The 12,874-nt window shown below is 37.6% G+C and overlaps 1 long non-coding RNA gene across 1 annotated transcript in view; it reads left to right on the top strand.

The window, feature by feature from the left end:
• Nucleotides 1–11,194, top strand: part of LOC109552471 (uncharacterized) — a 116,733-nt gene extending 105,539 nt beyond the window's left edge. Inside the window, exon 4 of the long non-coding RNA XR_002179282.2 lies at nt 11,054–11,194. This is a non-coding gene — a long non-coding RNA (uncharacterized lncRNA). The remainder of the gene's footprint in view (nt 1–11,053) is intronic.
• The last annotated feature ends 1,680 nt before the right edge of the window (nt 11,195–12,874 follow it).

Below are 12,874 nucleotides of genomic sequence, written 5' to 3'. Positions count from 1 at the left end.
ACGGATAGAACCTTAGGACAAATGGTGGAAGCAAAGCTATACAGACAAAATCTCACACAGAAGCATACACGTACACACTCACAAAAAGAGGAAAAGGGGAAAAAAATCATAAATCTTGCTCTTAAAGTCCACCTCCTCAATTTGGGATGATTCATTGTCTATTCAGGTATTCCACACATGCAGGGTACATCAAGTTGATTGTGGAGATTTAATCCGCTGCTCCTGAGGCTGTTGGGAGAGATTTCCCTTTCGCTTCTTTGTTCGCACAGCTGCCGGAGTTCAGCTTTTGATTTGGCCCCGCCTCTGCGTGTAGTTCGCCAGAGGGCATCTCTTCCCGCTTAGATAGGACGGGGTTAAAGGAGACGCTGATTCGTGGGCTCTGGCTCGCTCAGGCCCGGGGGAGGGAGGGGCACGGAGTGCGGGACGTGCCTGCAGCGGCGGAGGCCAGCATGACGTTGCACCAGCCTGCGGCACACCGTGCGTTCTCTCGGGTAAGTTGTCCCTGGATCCCGGGACCCTGGCAGTGGCAGGCTGCACAGGCTCCCGGGAGGGCAGGTGTGGAGAGTGACCTGTGCTCGCATACAGGCTTCTTGGTGGCGGCAGCAGCAGCCTTAGTGTCTCATGCCCGTCTCTGGCGTCTGCGCTGATAGCCACAGCTCGCACCTGTCTCTGGAGCTCCTTTAAGCAGCGCTCTTAATCTCCTCTCCTCGCGCACCAGGAAACAAAGAGGGAAGAAAAAGTCTCTTGCCTCTTCGGCAGGTCCAGACTTTTTCCCGGACTCCCTCCCGGCTAGCCGTGGTGCTCTAACCCCTGCAGGTTGTGTTCACGCTGCCAGTCCTCTCTCTGCGATTTGACCTAAGCCCGAGCCTCAGCTCCCAGCCCCCGCCCGCCCCGGCGAGTGAGCAGACAAGCCTCTCGGGCTGGTGAGTGCCGGTCGGCCCTGATCCTCTGTGCGGGAATCTCCCTGCTTTGCGCTCCGCACCCCCTGTTGCTGTGCTCTCCTCCGCGGCTCTGAAGCTTCCCCCCTCCGCCACCCGCAGTCTCCGCCCGCGAAGCGGCTTCCTAGTGTTTGGAAACTTTTCCTCCTTCACAGCTCCCTCCCGCTGGTGCAGGTCCCGTCCCTATTCTTTTGTCTCTGTTTTTTCTTTTACCCTACCCAGGTACGTGGGGAGTTTCTTGCGTTTTGGGCGGTCTGAGGTCTTCTGCCAGCGTTCAGTAGGTGTTCTGTAGGAGTTGTTCCACGTGTAGATGTATTTCTGGTGTATCTGTGGGGAGGAAGGTGATCTCCTCGTCTTACTGTTCTGCCATCTTCCCCTCGTACCCAGCCCTACCACTTTAAGTGTTCGGTATTCTGAAGGTTTTATCTCACTCTATACTTTTTTCCATTTACTGAAATTATAAGTTCCCTAAAGAGCTCTACATTACTTTTTTTTTTTTTTTTTTTTGCGGTACGCGGGGCCTCTCACTGTTGTGGCCTCTCCCGTTGCGGAGCACAGGCTCCGAACGCGCAGGCTCAGCGGCCATGGCTCACAGGCCCTGCGCTCCACGGCATGTGGGATTTTCCCGGGCTGGGGCACGAACCCGCGTCCCCTGCATCGGCAGGCGGACTCTCAACCACTGCGCCACCAGGGGAAGCCCTACGTTACTTTTTATAGGGCATTTTCCTTCTGGGATCTCCAGTGAAGCTGGAGAGAGAACAACAGGAAAATAGAGGGCAGCAGAAGGTACCTAAGGGGCATTTGTTTGTATGGGTTGATTTTGTGTTCATTGACAGTTTCCAAGTCAACTGTTGCCATAGACCAGGGTTACAAACTTTTTTCTGTAAAGAACCAGATAGTAAATGTTTTCAGCTTTGTGGGCTATGTTTGTTTTCTGTTACAAGTACTCAGTTCTCCTGTTGTAATGGCAAAGCAGTCATAGACAATACCTAAATGAATAGTTGTGGCTGTGTTCCAATAAAACTTTATTTACAAAAACAGACAACAGTCTGAATTTGGCCCACAGGCCATTGCTTATTCACTCCTGCATCTAGAGAGCTATTGGTCAGAGTCAGGGTGCCTTGCCTTATCACCTAGTACCTGTTTTAGACACTCCTCAGGTTAGAGGGTATCCCCTAAGGAAGAATTCCTTAGTGGAAGGGTGTAATAGGAAATAGCACACTTAGAACACAGCTGTCAGGCCTTTCTTCCCTTCTGACACCAGTGTTATAGATGAGTAGTGTGTGAGTAGTAGGAGTCGTTAATCTATTGGTACCATTTGAAACCCTGTCCTTTCTACAGCTAGTATAATTACAGGTAACATGGTACTACATTAATATAGCAAGGGATTTGATCTTTTTTATCTAATTTTTTTGTGAACTGAATTTCTAGAGAACCAAGCAATACTTGAAACCTCTCAGGTATATCACAAGCTGGAGAACAGATATATGCAATTTACTACTGCCTTTCTTTCCTGAAGGAGAGGAAAGGATATGGAATTGTTTGGTTAGGGTGGAGCTCCATGAGGAATGAAAGCACATTCTAGGGGAGGTTACAGAAGATGAACCAGTTTAGAAGAAGCTGGTGAATTTGTCTGGGGCCATATGGCATAAATTGACATAATTGAATCTATATATTACTCTCAGCTGTGAACCAGGTATTGCCCCTTAAAAACAGGCACTAGATAATGCGGGAGATAGCCCTTTCCCAAGTAGCATTATCCATGAACAAAATTCTCTCTACTCCTCTTTGCTAGGTACTGCAATATCTTCTAACAGATTGTTTGGGGCAAAACCAATACAACAAATTTAAAATATGAGTACAACTTCCTAATTGGGTATTTACATCCTAGTTGGATGAAGAACTCTGGGCATTTTGCCTTTGAGTGGCAAAAATCAGGTTGGGGTATATATGGTCTGCTTCTAGTCAAATATAACACAGTTCTTAAGAAAGTAGACTCTGATTTCAGAGTCTAGGTTCAAATTCTGGTTTCCCTCATTTAGTATGTGACTTTAGACATGTTATCTAAGCTCTCTGGACCTCAGTTTCTAAAACTTTAAGATGAGATAATGTGTGGGAAGTGCTTAGTTCCCTACCTGACACACAGCACTCAACATATTAGCTATTATTATTTTCCTCTTTACTTTCCTGACCTATTGCCAAAATGAATGTGAGAGTGTGTAGAATGGTGAAAAGCGAGCAGTTTCAGAATCAGACAAATCTGAGTTTAAATACTGATTCAAAGACTTATTAGCTGTGTGAGTATGGGTAGATTATGTACATTAGTTTAGCTAATCTCAGTGAACTTCAAGTTTCCCTGTCTGTAAAATGGGGATAATTTCACAAACATAATATATGAATAATAATTGTGAAGATTCAATATTACTTATGTTAGTTCTCTCCCCCACACTCTCTGGACCTCAAAATGGTTTTAACAGTAGAATCTATTTTGTCTCTATATTCTGAGTTCTCCATACCATCCTGCATATACTTTAATGCCTCCTTGTCTCTCTGGATTCCTGCTATGGTGTCCTACCTTAGTTCTTCCACCTTCAGAACTCTGGAGATCTGAAACCTAAGGGAACAAACTCCAAGGATGGTGCACTCTGAGAGACTAGGCTAGGGATGTAGAGGCAATCATTGTGAATAAACAGAGAGCTATAGAATGTACCTACTATGACTTAGGACTGAAGCAGTATCTTCCTTGGGGATTGTAATGAGGAATACACAGTCCTACATCCATGTCCAGAACAGGAGACATTCTCCTTTTCCAAATCTGTGCAGCTGTTGGCAGGATGTTCTTCAAGGTTTTCCCAATACCCCATTATACTTTTTTCCCATACTGGTTTAGAGTATCACCTTACAAGAAATTATTTTCTTCAGCACCCCCGACTGGACACTTCCAGGCTCAGCATTTCTGAACACATAAGAAAATGTTTCTATAAATCACCCTGTAAGATCCTAAAGAGCTTTCTGAATCATCAAAGATAAACTGAAATGAGCTGAAAGGTTAATTTAAAGCACATGGATTTTGAATTCTTAATCTGTTAAGTGACTTGAGTTGTACTCAGATTTTGTAAATGTTGCTAAACCCTCTGTATTTGCATGACAAATGTACACAATATTCATTTAACTGAAGCAGTCCATTACTGCTGGACTGCTGGAAGACCAAGAATGAGCTGAATTAGATTGTTCTACTGTAACAGTCTCTTACTAAATAATATTGGGCTTGATAGCAACCTGCTCTTACAATATATACTAAACAGAAGAACGCTTTCCTGGAACAGAAGGTGGACCACTTTTGCATGTGCTATTAAAGGGATATATTTACTCAGTTGCTTTTAATATCTCTGTGAATTAAATTTAGGTTTTTAAATATTCTACTGAAGCTGCCCTTATAATGGAAGCTTCCTACATAAGTATATACACATGCACCTCTTTTGTATTGCACCATAGCTAAAATCTTTGCTTTCCACACCATTATCTGATCCCATCCTATTTCTCCAACTTTATTTCCCATGGCTACCCAGCAAAGAATCTAGATTTCATTAAAGTTCACTGACCCCAACATGTTGTGTTCATTCCTATTTTTACTCACATTGTTCTTTCTGCCTGCAATGTCCTTTCTTCTTTTTCCCTCTGCCCAGCCAAATCTTAGTAATCTTTTAAGGCCCATTTCAAGATGCCTCCTCCAAGAAGCCTTCCTTGATTTCTATAACCTTCAGACATATTTTTCCCTCTGTATGGAACATACCCTTCTTCTCAGATTGCTATGTCTTGTCATACATTTTTCTACCACAGGGTGGTCTTCCCTGCCACACCGGACAACATCAGTTTTTCTTAAAAGTGGAACTGTGGGTTATTTAGAAGTATAATATTTAGTATATGAACATTTGTGGATTTCCCTGGATATCATTTTGTTATTAAATTCTAGTTTAATTTCACTGTGGTCAATGAACATATTCAGTATGATTTTAATCATTTAAAATTTGTTGAGACTTGTCTTATGGCCCAGTATATGGTTTATTTTGACACATGTTCCATGTGCACTTGGAAATAATGTGTATACTACAGTTTTTCTATAACGTGCAGTGTTGTATAAATGTCAGGTCATTTTTATTAATTGTTGTAGCAGATGCTGTCAGTGCCTCACTCATATCCTTGGGACGTTACCATGTGCTTTGACTTACTTCATATTGCCCACGACTTACAACTCTATGACTGAGGGCTTTTCCAGAAAGGTGGAAGGTCATGATGGCCATGTGTACATTGTAGACCAGAAGTGCTAGAGAACTTATTCCCCTAGAGAGTAGCCCTGTAACTGATGACTCTTGGGAGTAGGTGTATGTGTATAAATTATCTAGGTCTGTTACTCCTTGGGTGGGATAATACAGAGGAAGTGTTTGTTCATTTCTTTTACCTTTGTCTCAAAGATGCCTGACAAGAATAAGCTCCAGTGTCCACAGCAGCACATAGCAGTAGTTGACTCTTCTTTCCTTTAACAATTCCCCAGTCCACTACCAGTATTCCCTGGACCTCCCAATAATTAGCATTTAAATCCTTATCTCCAAATCTGCTTCTCCAAACTAAGACAATTTATTTATATCTTCTATATCCTCACTAATTTTTTATTCAGTTGTTTTATTATTTAGTGAGACAGGTGTGTTAATGTCTCCTAATCTGATTGCAGGTCTGTACCTTCTTTCCCTTCTGCCAATGTGTGCTTTGTATATTTTTAACCTATATTATTGGGTGCATGCAAATTTAAAATTATCCCTTCCTGTTGAGTTGACATTTTATCATTATTAAGTTTGTCTCTTTATCTCTTACCCTCTTATTTTCTTTTTTAAAAATTTTACTGAAGCATAATTGATTTGCAATGTTGTGTTAATTTCTGCTGTATAGAAAAGTGATTCAGTTATACATACATATGTTCTTTTTCATATTCTTTTCCATTATGGTTTATCACAGGATATTGAGTACAGTTCCCTGTGCTATACAGTAGGACCTTGTTATTTATCTATTCTATATATAATAGTTTGCATCTGCTAATCCCAAACTCTCAATCCATCCCTCCCCTACCCCACTCCCCCTTGGCAACCACAAGTCTGTTCTCTATGTCTGTGAGTCTGTTTCTGTTTCATAGATAAGTTCATTTGTGTCACATTTTAGATTCCACATATAAGTGATTTGTGGAATCTAAAATATTTGTCTCAAATATTTGTCATATTTGTTTTTCTCTTTCTGACTTCACTTAGTATGATAATCTCTAGGTCCATCCATGTTGCTACAAATAGCATTATTTCATTCTTTTGTATGGCTGAGTAACATTCCATAGTATTCCATAGTATGTGTGTTTGTATACATATATATGTGTGTGTGTGTGTATAATATATCACATCTTTATCCATTCATCTGTCGATGGACATGTAAGTTGTTTCCATGTCTTGGCTATTGTAAATAGTGCTTCTATGAACATAGGGGGCGCATGTATTGATATCTTTTCAAATTATACTTTTGTCTGGATATATGCCCAGAAGTGGGATTGCTGGATCATATGACAACCTATTTTTAGATTCTGAGGAACCTCGATACTGTTCTCCATAGTGGATGTACCAATTTACATTCCTACCAACAGTGTAGGAGGATTCCCTTTTCTCCACACCCTCTCCAGCATTTGTTATTTGTAGACATTTTAATGATGGACATTCTGAGCAGTGTCCTCTTATTTTCTTAACTTACCTTCCTTTGGGTTAGTTGTATGTATGGTGTATTCTTTTGACTCTTTCATGTTTTATGTTTCCTTACATTTAAGGTATGTCTCTGGTAAGCAGCATGTTATTTGAGTTTTATTTTCATTTTTAGAGTGACAATATTTGTCCTTTATTTGGAGTCTTTAGTCATTTATATCTAATGTAGTTACCAATGTATGTGGGTTTATATCTACTAATTTACCGTGTACTTTCTTTTTGGCCTATCTTGGTTGTTTCTTTCTCCTTTTTTGGATTCTTTTGAATTAATCAAATATTTAAAAAATTCTATTATTTCCTTTATTGCCCTGTTAGTAATAAATACTTCATATCGTTTAATGGTTGCCCTAGAGACTGCAACATGCATCCTTGTCTCATTAAAATGTGATCTAAATTAGTGCTTTTATTACTTCCCAAACGTGCAAGGACCTTTTAATATTTTACCTCTATTCACACCTCCTACATTTTGTGATATGTTGCCAAAAATTTTGATTCTACACATATTTAAAACCATACAATTTAGCATTATTATTGCTTTAAATGCTCAATATCCATTTAAATTTACCCTTTCTGGAGTTCATCATTCTTTTCTGCATTACTGTACTTCTACCTTAGATCATTTCCCTCTCATAAACATTTCCTTTTTAGTATGTTTTAGTGCAAATTTGATAGTAAGGAATTCTTTTAGCTTTTGTTTGTCCGAAGATGTTTTATTTTGCCTGCATATATAAAGATATTTTCACTATAAATTGTATCGTGAGTTTGCATTATTTGCTTTCAGTCCTTTAAAGAACTCCTATTTTATTCTTCCTTTAGTCTTTTCTGAAAGAAAAATTAGCTATTAGCCTTATTAGTGCTTTTTGGAAGGTAATGGAAGTTTAAAAATTCCTTTGTCTGATTTTAGCATTATCTTTTTTGTCTTTGCTTTTCAGAAGCTTTACCATGATGTGCTTTGTGTGGATATATATATACATACACACACACTACACACACACACACACACACACACACACGCACACAACACATACGTACACATTGCTTGGGATTCATAGATATTATCTTATCTATAGTTGATGGTGTTCATCACTTTTGGAAAACTATTGGCTGATATTGTTCCAAATATTCTTCTGATCCATTTTCTCTCTTTTCTTCTTAGATTCCATTTACACATATAATAGACCTTTTATATTTTTCTTTTTCTCTCTATGCTTCATTCTGTACATTTTCTACTGACCTACCTTCAAGTTCACTATTCATCTACTGTATTCTGTATGATTCACTGTTAAACCTATCTATCAAATTATTAATTTGGGTTACTTAAAATTTTTGTTAATTCATTTATATTTCTAAGATTTCAATTTGATTATTTTTATTATTTATTTCTGTGAAATTTTCTATATTTTTGCCTGTATTCTTGAAAATATTCATCATAGTTCTTTATAAGTTTGTGTTTTATAACTTCAATATCTGGATCACCATTGGATCTGTTTCTATTGACTTCCTTTTCTCTTGGATTTAAGTCGGTTGGTCCTGTTTCATGCCATGCCTGTTAATTTTATACTGAATACTAGTCATTATGCAAGAAAAATTTAGAGGCTCTGGATCTCATTATTTTCCTTTAGGGAGAATATACTTTCCTTCTTACAGGAAGATAGAGTATGGCCAAATTGCCTTGATCCTGTTGAGGCTGGTCTATCTACATTTTGTCCTTTCTCTGGAACATATCCCTTTCAGAGTCTTACCAGAAAGCCTTGATCATTTACCAGGGTGCTTCTTCCTTTGTAGGCTCTAACGTCTATTTTTTGTCTCCTTAGTGCCATGACACTGCTGGAATCTCTGCTTAGCCTTTTCACCTCTTACAGCTACTTTTAGTTTGGTTTCTCAGAATAATACTCCATACAAGTAAAGCTTGGAACTTATAAAACTGCTTCAAGGGAAAATTGTGTGTAGAATGTTAGACTCACTTTGCTGTGGTTCCCTTTTCTCTGAAATACTGGCCCTTAGATTATGGCTTTTTTGGTAGCCCTAAATGCTAGCATTTGTTTTCTAAGCCCAGTGAGACTGCTGCAAGCTCAAGAAATCTGCTTTCTGTTAGCCTTCATGCTCCTTGCAAGAATTGTAGAATGCCTTAAAAGGGAAAAGAGCCACAATTTTAGGGTTTATTTCAGTGTGCCTTCATTCTCACTTGACCTTGATATATCAAGTCTGGCTGCCTTGGGTATACTCTGATGTCTTTGAACAGCTCTCTGTGTTTTATATACATACTCCAATTTGTGTCCGTTCTCTCTGTGAGCTTGACTCAAGTCTTGGCTACCTTGGGTGTGCTTTTATGCCTTCAAATCACTCTTTTTATTTTTAAATAGCATTATAATTTTTCTTGGTTCCTGGTGAAAGTGGTTGTCTGATACCTACATCTAAGTCAGAAATAGACTTCTGGTACCTTCATTTTGAAGTCCCTTCTTGCTATTTATAGAAGTATATGTTAACTAATTTCTTTTAGAACTTTGAAAATCTCATTACACTGTTTCTGTTGACAAGTTTTCCATATTGTTGCTCCTTTGATGCTAATATGGCTTTTTTTCTGGCTGGATTTAATGTTTTCCCTTTGTCTTTGGTTATTAGTAATTCTCTTATGACATGTCTAGGTGTTGTCTTAATTGTATTCTTATTCCTGGCATTTATAGTGGTTCTTGAATCTGTGGCTTAATGTCTTTTATCAGTTTGGAATATTTTCAGACATTACTTCTTCAGTATTATTTCTGCCCAATTGTCTTTCTCCTCTCCAATCATGCATTTATATATATATATATATATATATATATATAGCATATATATGTACACAACATATATAACATTATATATATAGTTATATTCGTATATGTATTATTGTATATATTGGGTATATATCATATATATGTTATATATTATTATATACCATATTATTCATATCATATATATATACATGTATAAACAATCATATATATGATTATTCCATCATATTCAATAATTTGTGTATTTTCTGTATTTTCATTTGTACCACCATAATTGTGAACACAGGTTAAAAAACAAAAAATCCAGTAGATATAGCACCTTCACCCTATCGGAGCACAAGAGATATGCAAGTATATACAGAATTGGTCTGTCATGCACATAGGGCATTTACAGCTTCCAAAGATAAGTACCAAGATGTGTGTAAATCCCTTTGACACAAAGATATTATTGCCTTTGTTTTTAACTGCTGAATATCATTCTATTCATGTAGGCCCAAGTCCCAAATGCCAACTCACATCTCTTCCAATCCAAGTGCATTCTCACATAGTGAACAAGGCAGATATAGACACAATATTTACACAGCTTTATAATTTCCAAGATCCAGGCCTGATGTGTTAGGCCTTTACTCACATTCATTTCTTTTTGTTTCTCTGTGCTTCGGGATGAACATTTTTCTGACTAACCTCCAATTAACTATGTCTTTCTTCAGTTTTGTCTACTGTGCAAAGTAGAGAAAAAACAATTTTTTTGAGTTCTTTCAATTAGTGTACCTCTAAATTCTAGAATTTCTGTATGGTTTTTGTGGGGAGTTTTTGGTATTTTGGGGATTTTTTTTTGGCCATGCTTCATGACATGTGGGATCTTAGTTCCCTGACCAGGGATTGGCGCCCCCTGCAGTGGGAGCATGGAGTCTTAACCACTGGACCATCAGGGAAGTCCCATATGGTTCTTGATTTTTAGTTTCTAGCTTTCTGACAAGTTTTGTTATTTTTTTGAAATTCTTCAACTATAATAGTCAGAATTATTCTATAGCCCTTGTCTGATAACTTCAATATATGAATCTCCTGTTTTTCTATTTGTAGTGTGTATTTTTTCTTTAATTTCTCACATCCTTTATTTGTGCAAGGTTGGGTATATTTTATTCAAGGCCAAAGAATTGTGTATAAGATTTTAGATAAATTTGATGTTCTAGATGATGTTCTCTTCCTCCAGAGATGATTTAATTTTCATTCTGGCAAATAGTTGGGTGAAGGCATTTAGCAATTCCAGATTTCCTTAATCCATGAAGGTTTGAGTGTCTTTGTAATGATTTGTCTATTCTAGTAGTGTGGCAGTGGAATCTAGACCTTCAAATTCCCAACTGAAAACCTTAGATGTTTAACAGAAATCCTCCTTTTTATTACTCCTGAACTACAATTTATAGCTTTTATAGTATGTAATAATTATGAAGAAATATATATATACACACGTTATATAGAATATATACTCTTTGTGTGTAATTTATATTAGATTATATTATTTTATATAAAATTTTCATTTTTATGTTTTATTCAGATTATTTTTGGTGTCCTCAGTAGATGGATTGGTCTGAAAGTAACTGGTCTGCCACCATCAGAAACATAAGTCTGCCAAAGACTAACGAAGTAAAGCTGTATAGGGGTTGCATAACTACAGACAAACCTGGAATTCAAGAAAATTTCAGGGTAAGTAAAAAAATAAATTTCACAAAGCCCTACTTATATTATAGTTATTTAAAATAGTCAACTGTTTACAAATAAGGTATTTCATTGTATGAAAGTGTTTATATTTTGAAAATATTGGTTGATGAGTGGTACATACTTTTTAAAAACACAATTTTTAAAATGTTTCCATTAGGCTCTTTTTATATAATTACACTTTAATTTTTTCTGTGCGTATGTGAGTGAGAAAATATGCTTATTCATCAGTGAATTCTAGAGCACTTCTCATATGCAATGTGTAATGCTAACTGTGCCTATAAACTGACTATTCCTGTAGGACATCCTGCTATTTAGGGCATAAGCCCAAAGTCTGGGAGCCACTGCATACCTACTGGCCAACAATTAAAATAAGTTGCTAAGTACCTAGGAGGGAATAAAGAGATTTACACTTACTAATATTATAAAATCTAATCATAAAAGTAATAGTAAGTGGCATAGCTGATCACAGATTAGGATATTATTTTATTTTCATGTAGTAGTTCAAAGCAAGCCTGGCTCACCTGAGGATTTGACTAATTACTACAGCCTCATTAGACCAGTGATATACCACCTAGCCCTTTCAGATATGCTATTTATAACTCCATTATGAAAATTCAAAGGAGAAAATTTAACATAGAACAGGTAATACCACCATTATAATTTCTTTATTCAACATACATTTGTTGAGTACCCATAATAACCCAGGTTTTTATCTGAAGTGCTATGGCTACAAACATATGACTCTGTTTTCATGTTATTTGAATATAAAAAAATAAAAATCATAGGAATAGATGAGATTTTCATGGAGTCCAGGCTGAGTAGAAAGGAAAGTGAAGCCAGAAATAGTTTGATTATCTGGCAGAAAACATGGGAGTTAACAAACAGTAACTATAAATGAGACTGAAGGAAGTTGGTTAGGCAGGAATGATGGTAGAAAAGCTGGAATAAAAAGAAGTTTTGGTTTATGTGTGGTATTGGAGTTTTAGTTTTTAAGAGATGGCATAGTTCCTGATAATCATTTGGTATCCAATGGGAATAGGTGTCACATGTCGATTGATTGTGATTTTAAGGAGTCCAGAAAGCCTAAGGCCAGGGTTTTGGATTCATGAACAATGAAAATATTGAGGTTCTAGAGTCCTAAGTTGAAAATGTGTGGTAGTAGCTGTGATACAGGTAGGAAAGAACAGATGAGGATGATCGACCAGGTATCAGGCCACAAAGGGACAAGAGTGCTTACATAAGGATGAATGAGTAATCATGTGGAAGCGGTAGTGTTAGCAATGGACTTTCAGAAGATAGCAATTCATGTCTGTCATATTCTCACCACAGAATATCCGATTTAAGACCACATTCAAAAGAGCACAGGAAATCAGCAGACCATTATTTTTATCTCAGGTCTGCCATCTACTACTGTGAGGTGACCATATAATTGATAATCAAAACTGAGGAAATTTGGAGAGTGATAAAGAATGCTGTTAAAAATACACCAAAACAACAGACGTAAACTGGGACTGGTCAGGGCAAAAAGCTACATATGGTTACCCTATGGGCAGTTCATATTGCTTCACTTGTAAAATGTGGACAATATCCGCTCTAAGACAAGCGTGTGAAAGTATTGAACCCCATTAGTGAGTGCTCAAATAACATTTGTCAAATT

The sequence above is a fragment of the Tursiops truncatus genome, chromosome X (assembly GCF_011762595.2).
Source record: "Tursiops truncatus isolate mTurTru1 chromosome X, mTurTru1.mat.Y, whole genome shotgun sequence".
Classification (NCBI taxonomy): Eukaryota; Metazoa; Chordata; class Mammalia; order Artiodactyla; family Delphinidae; genus Tursiops; species Tursiops truncatus.
Note: the sequence above shows the minus strand (reverse complement) of the source record. Positions and strands in the feature narration are given on the sequence as shown.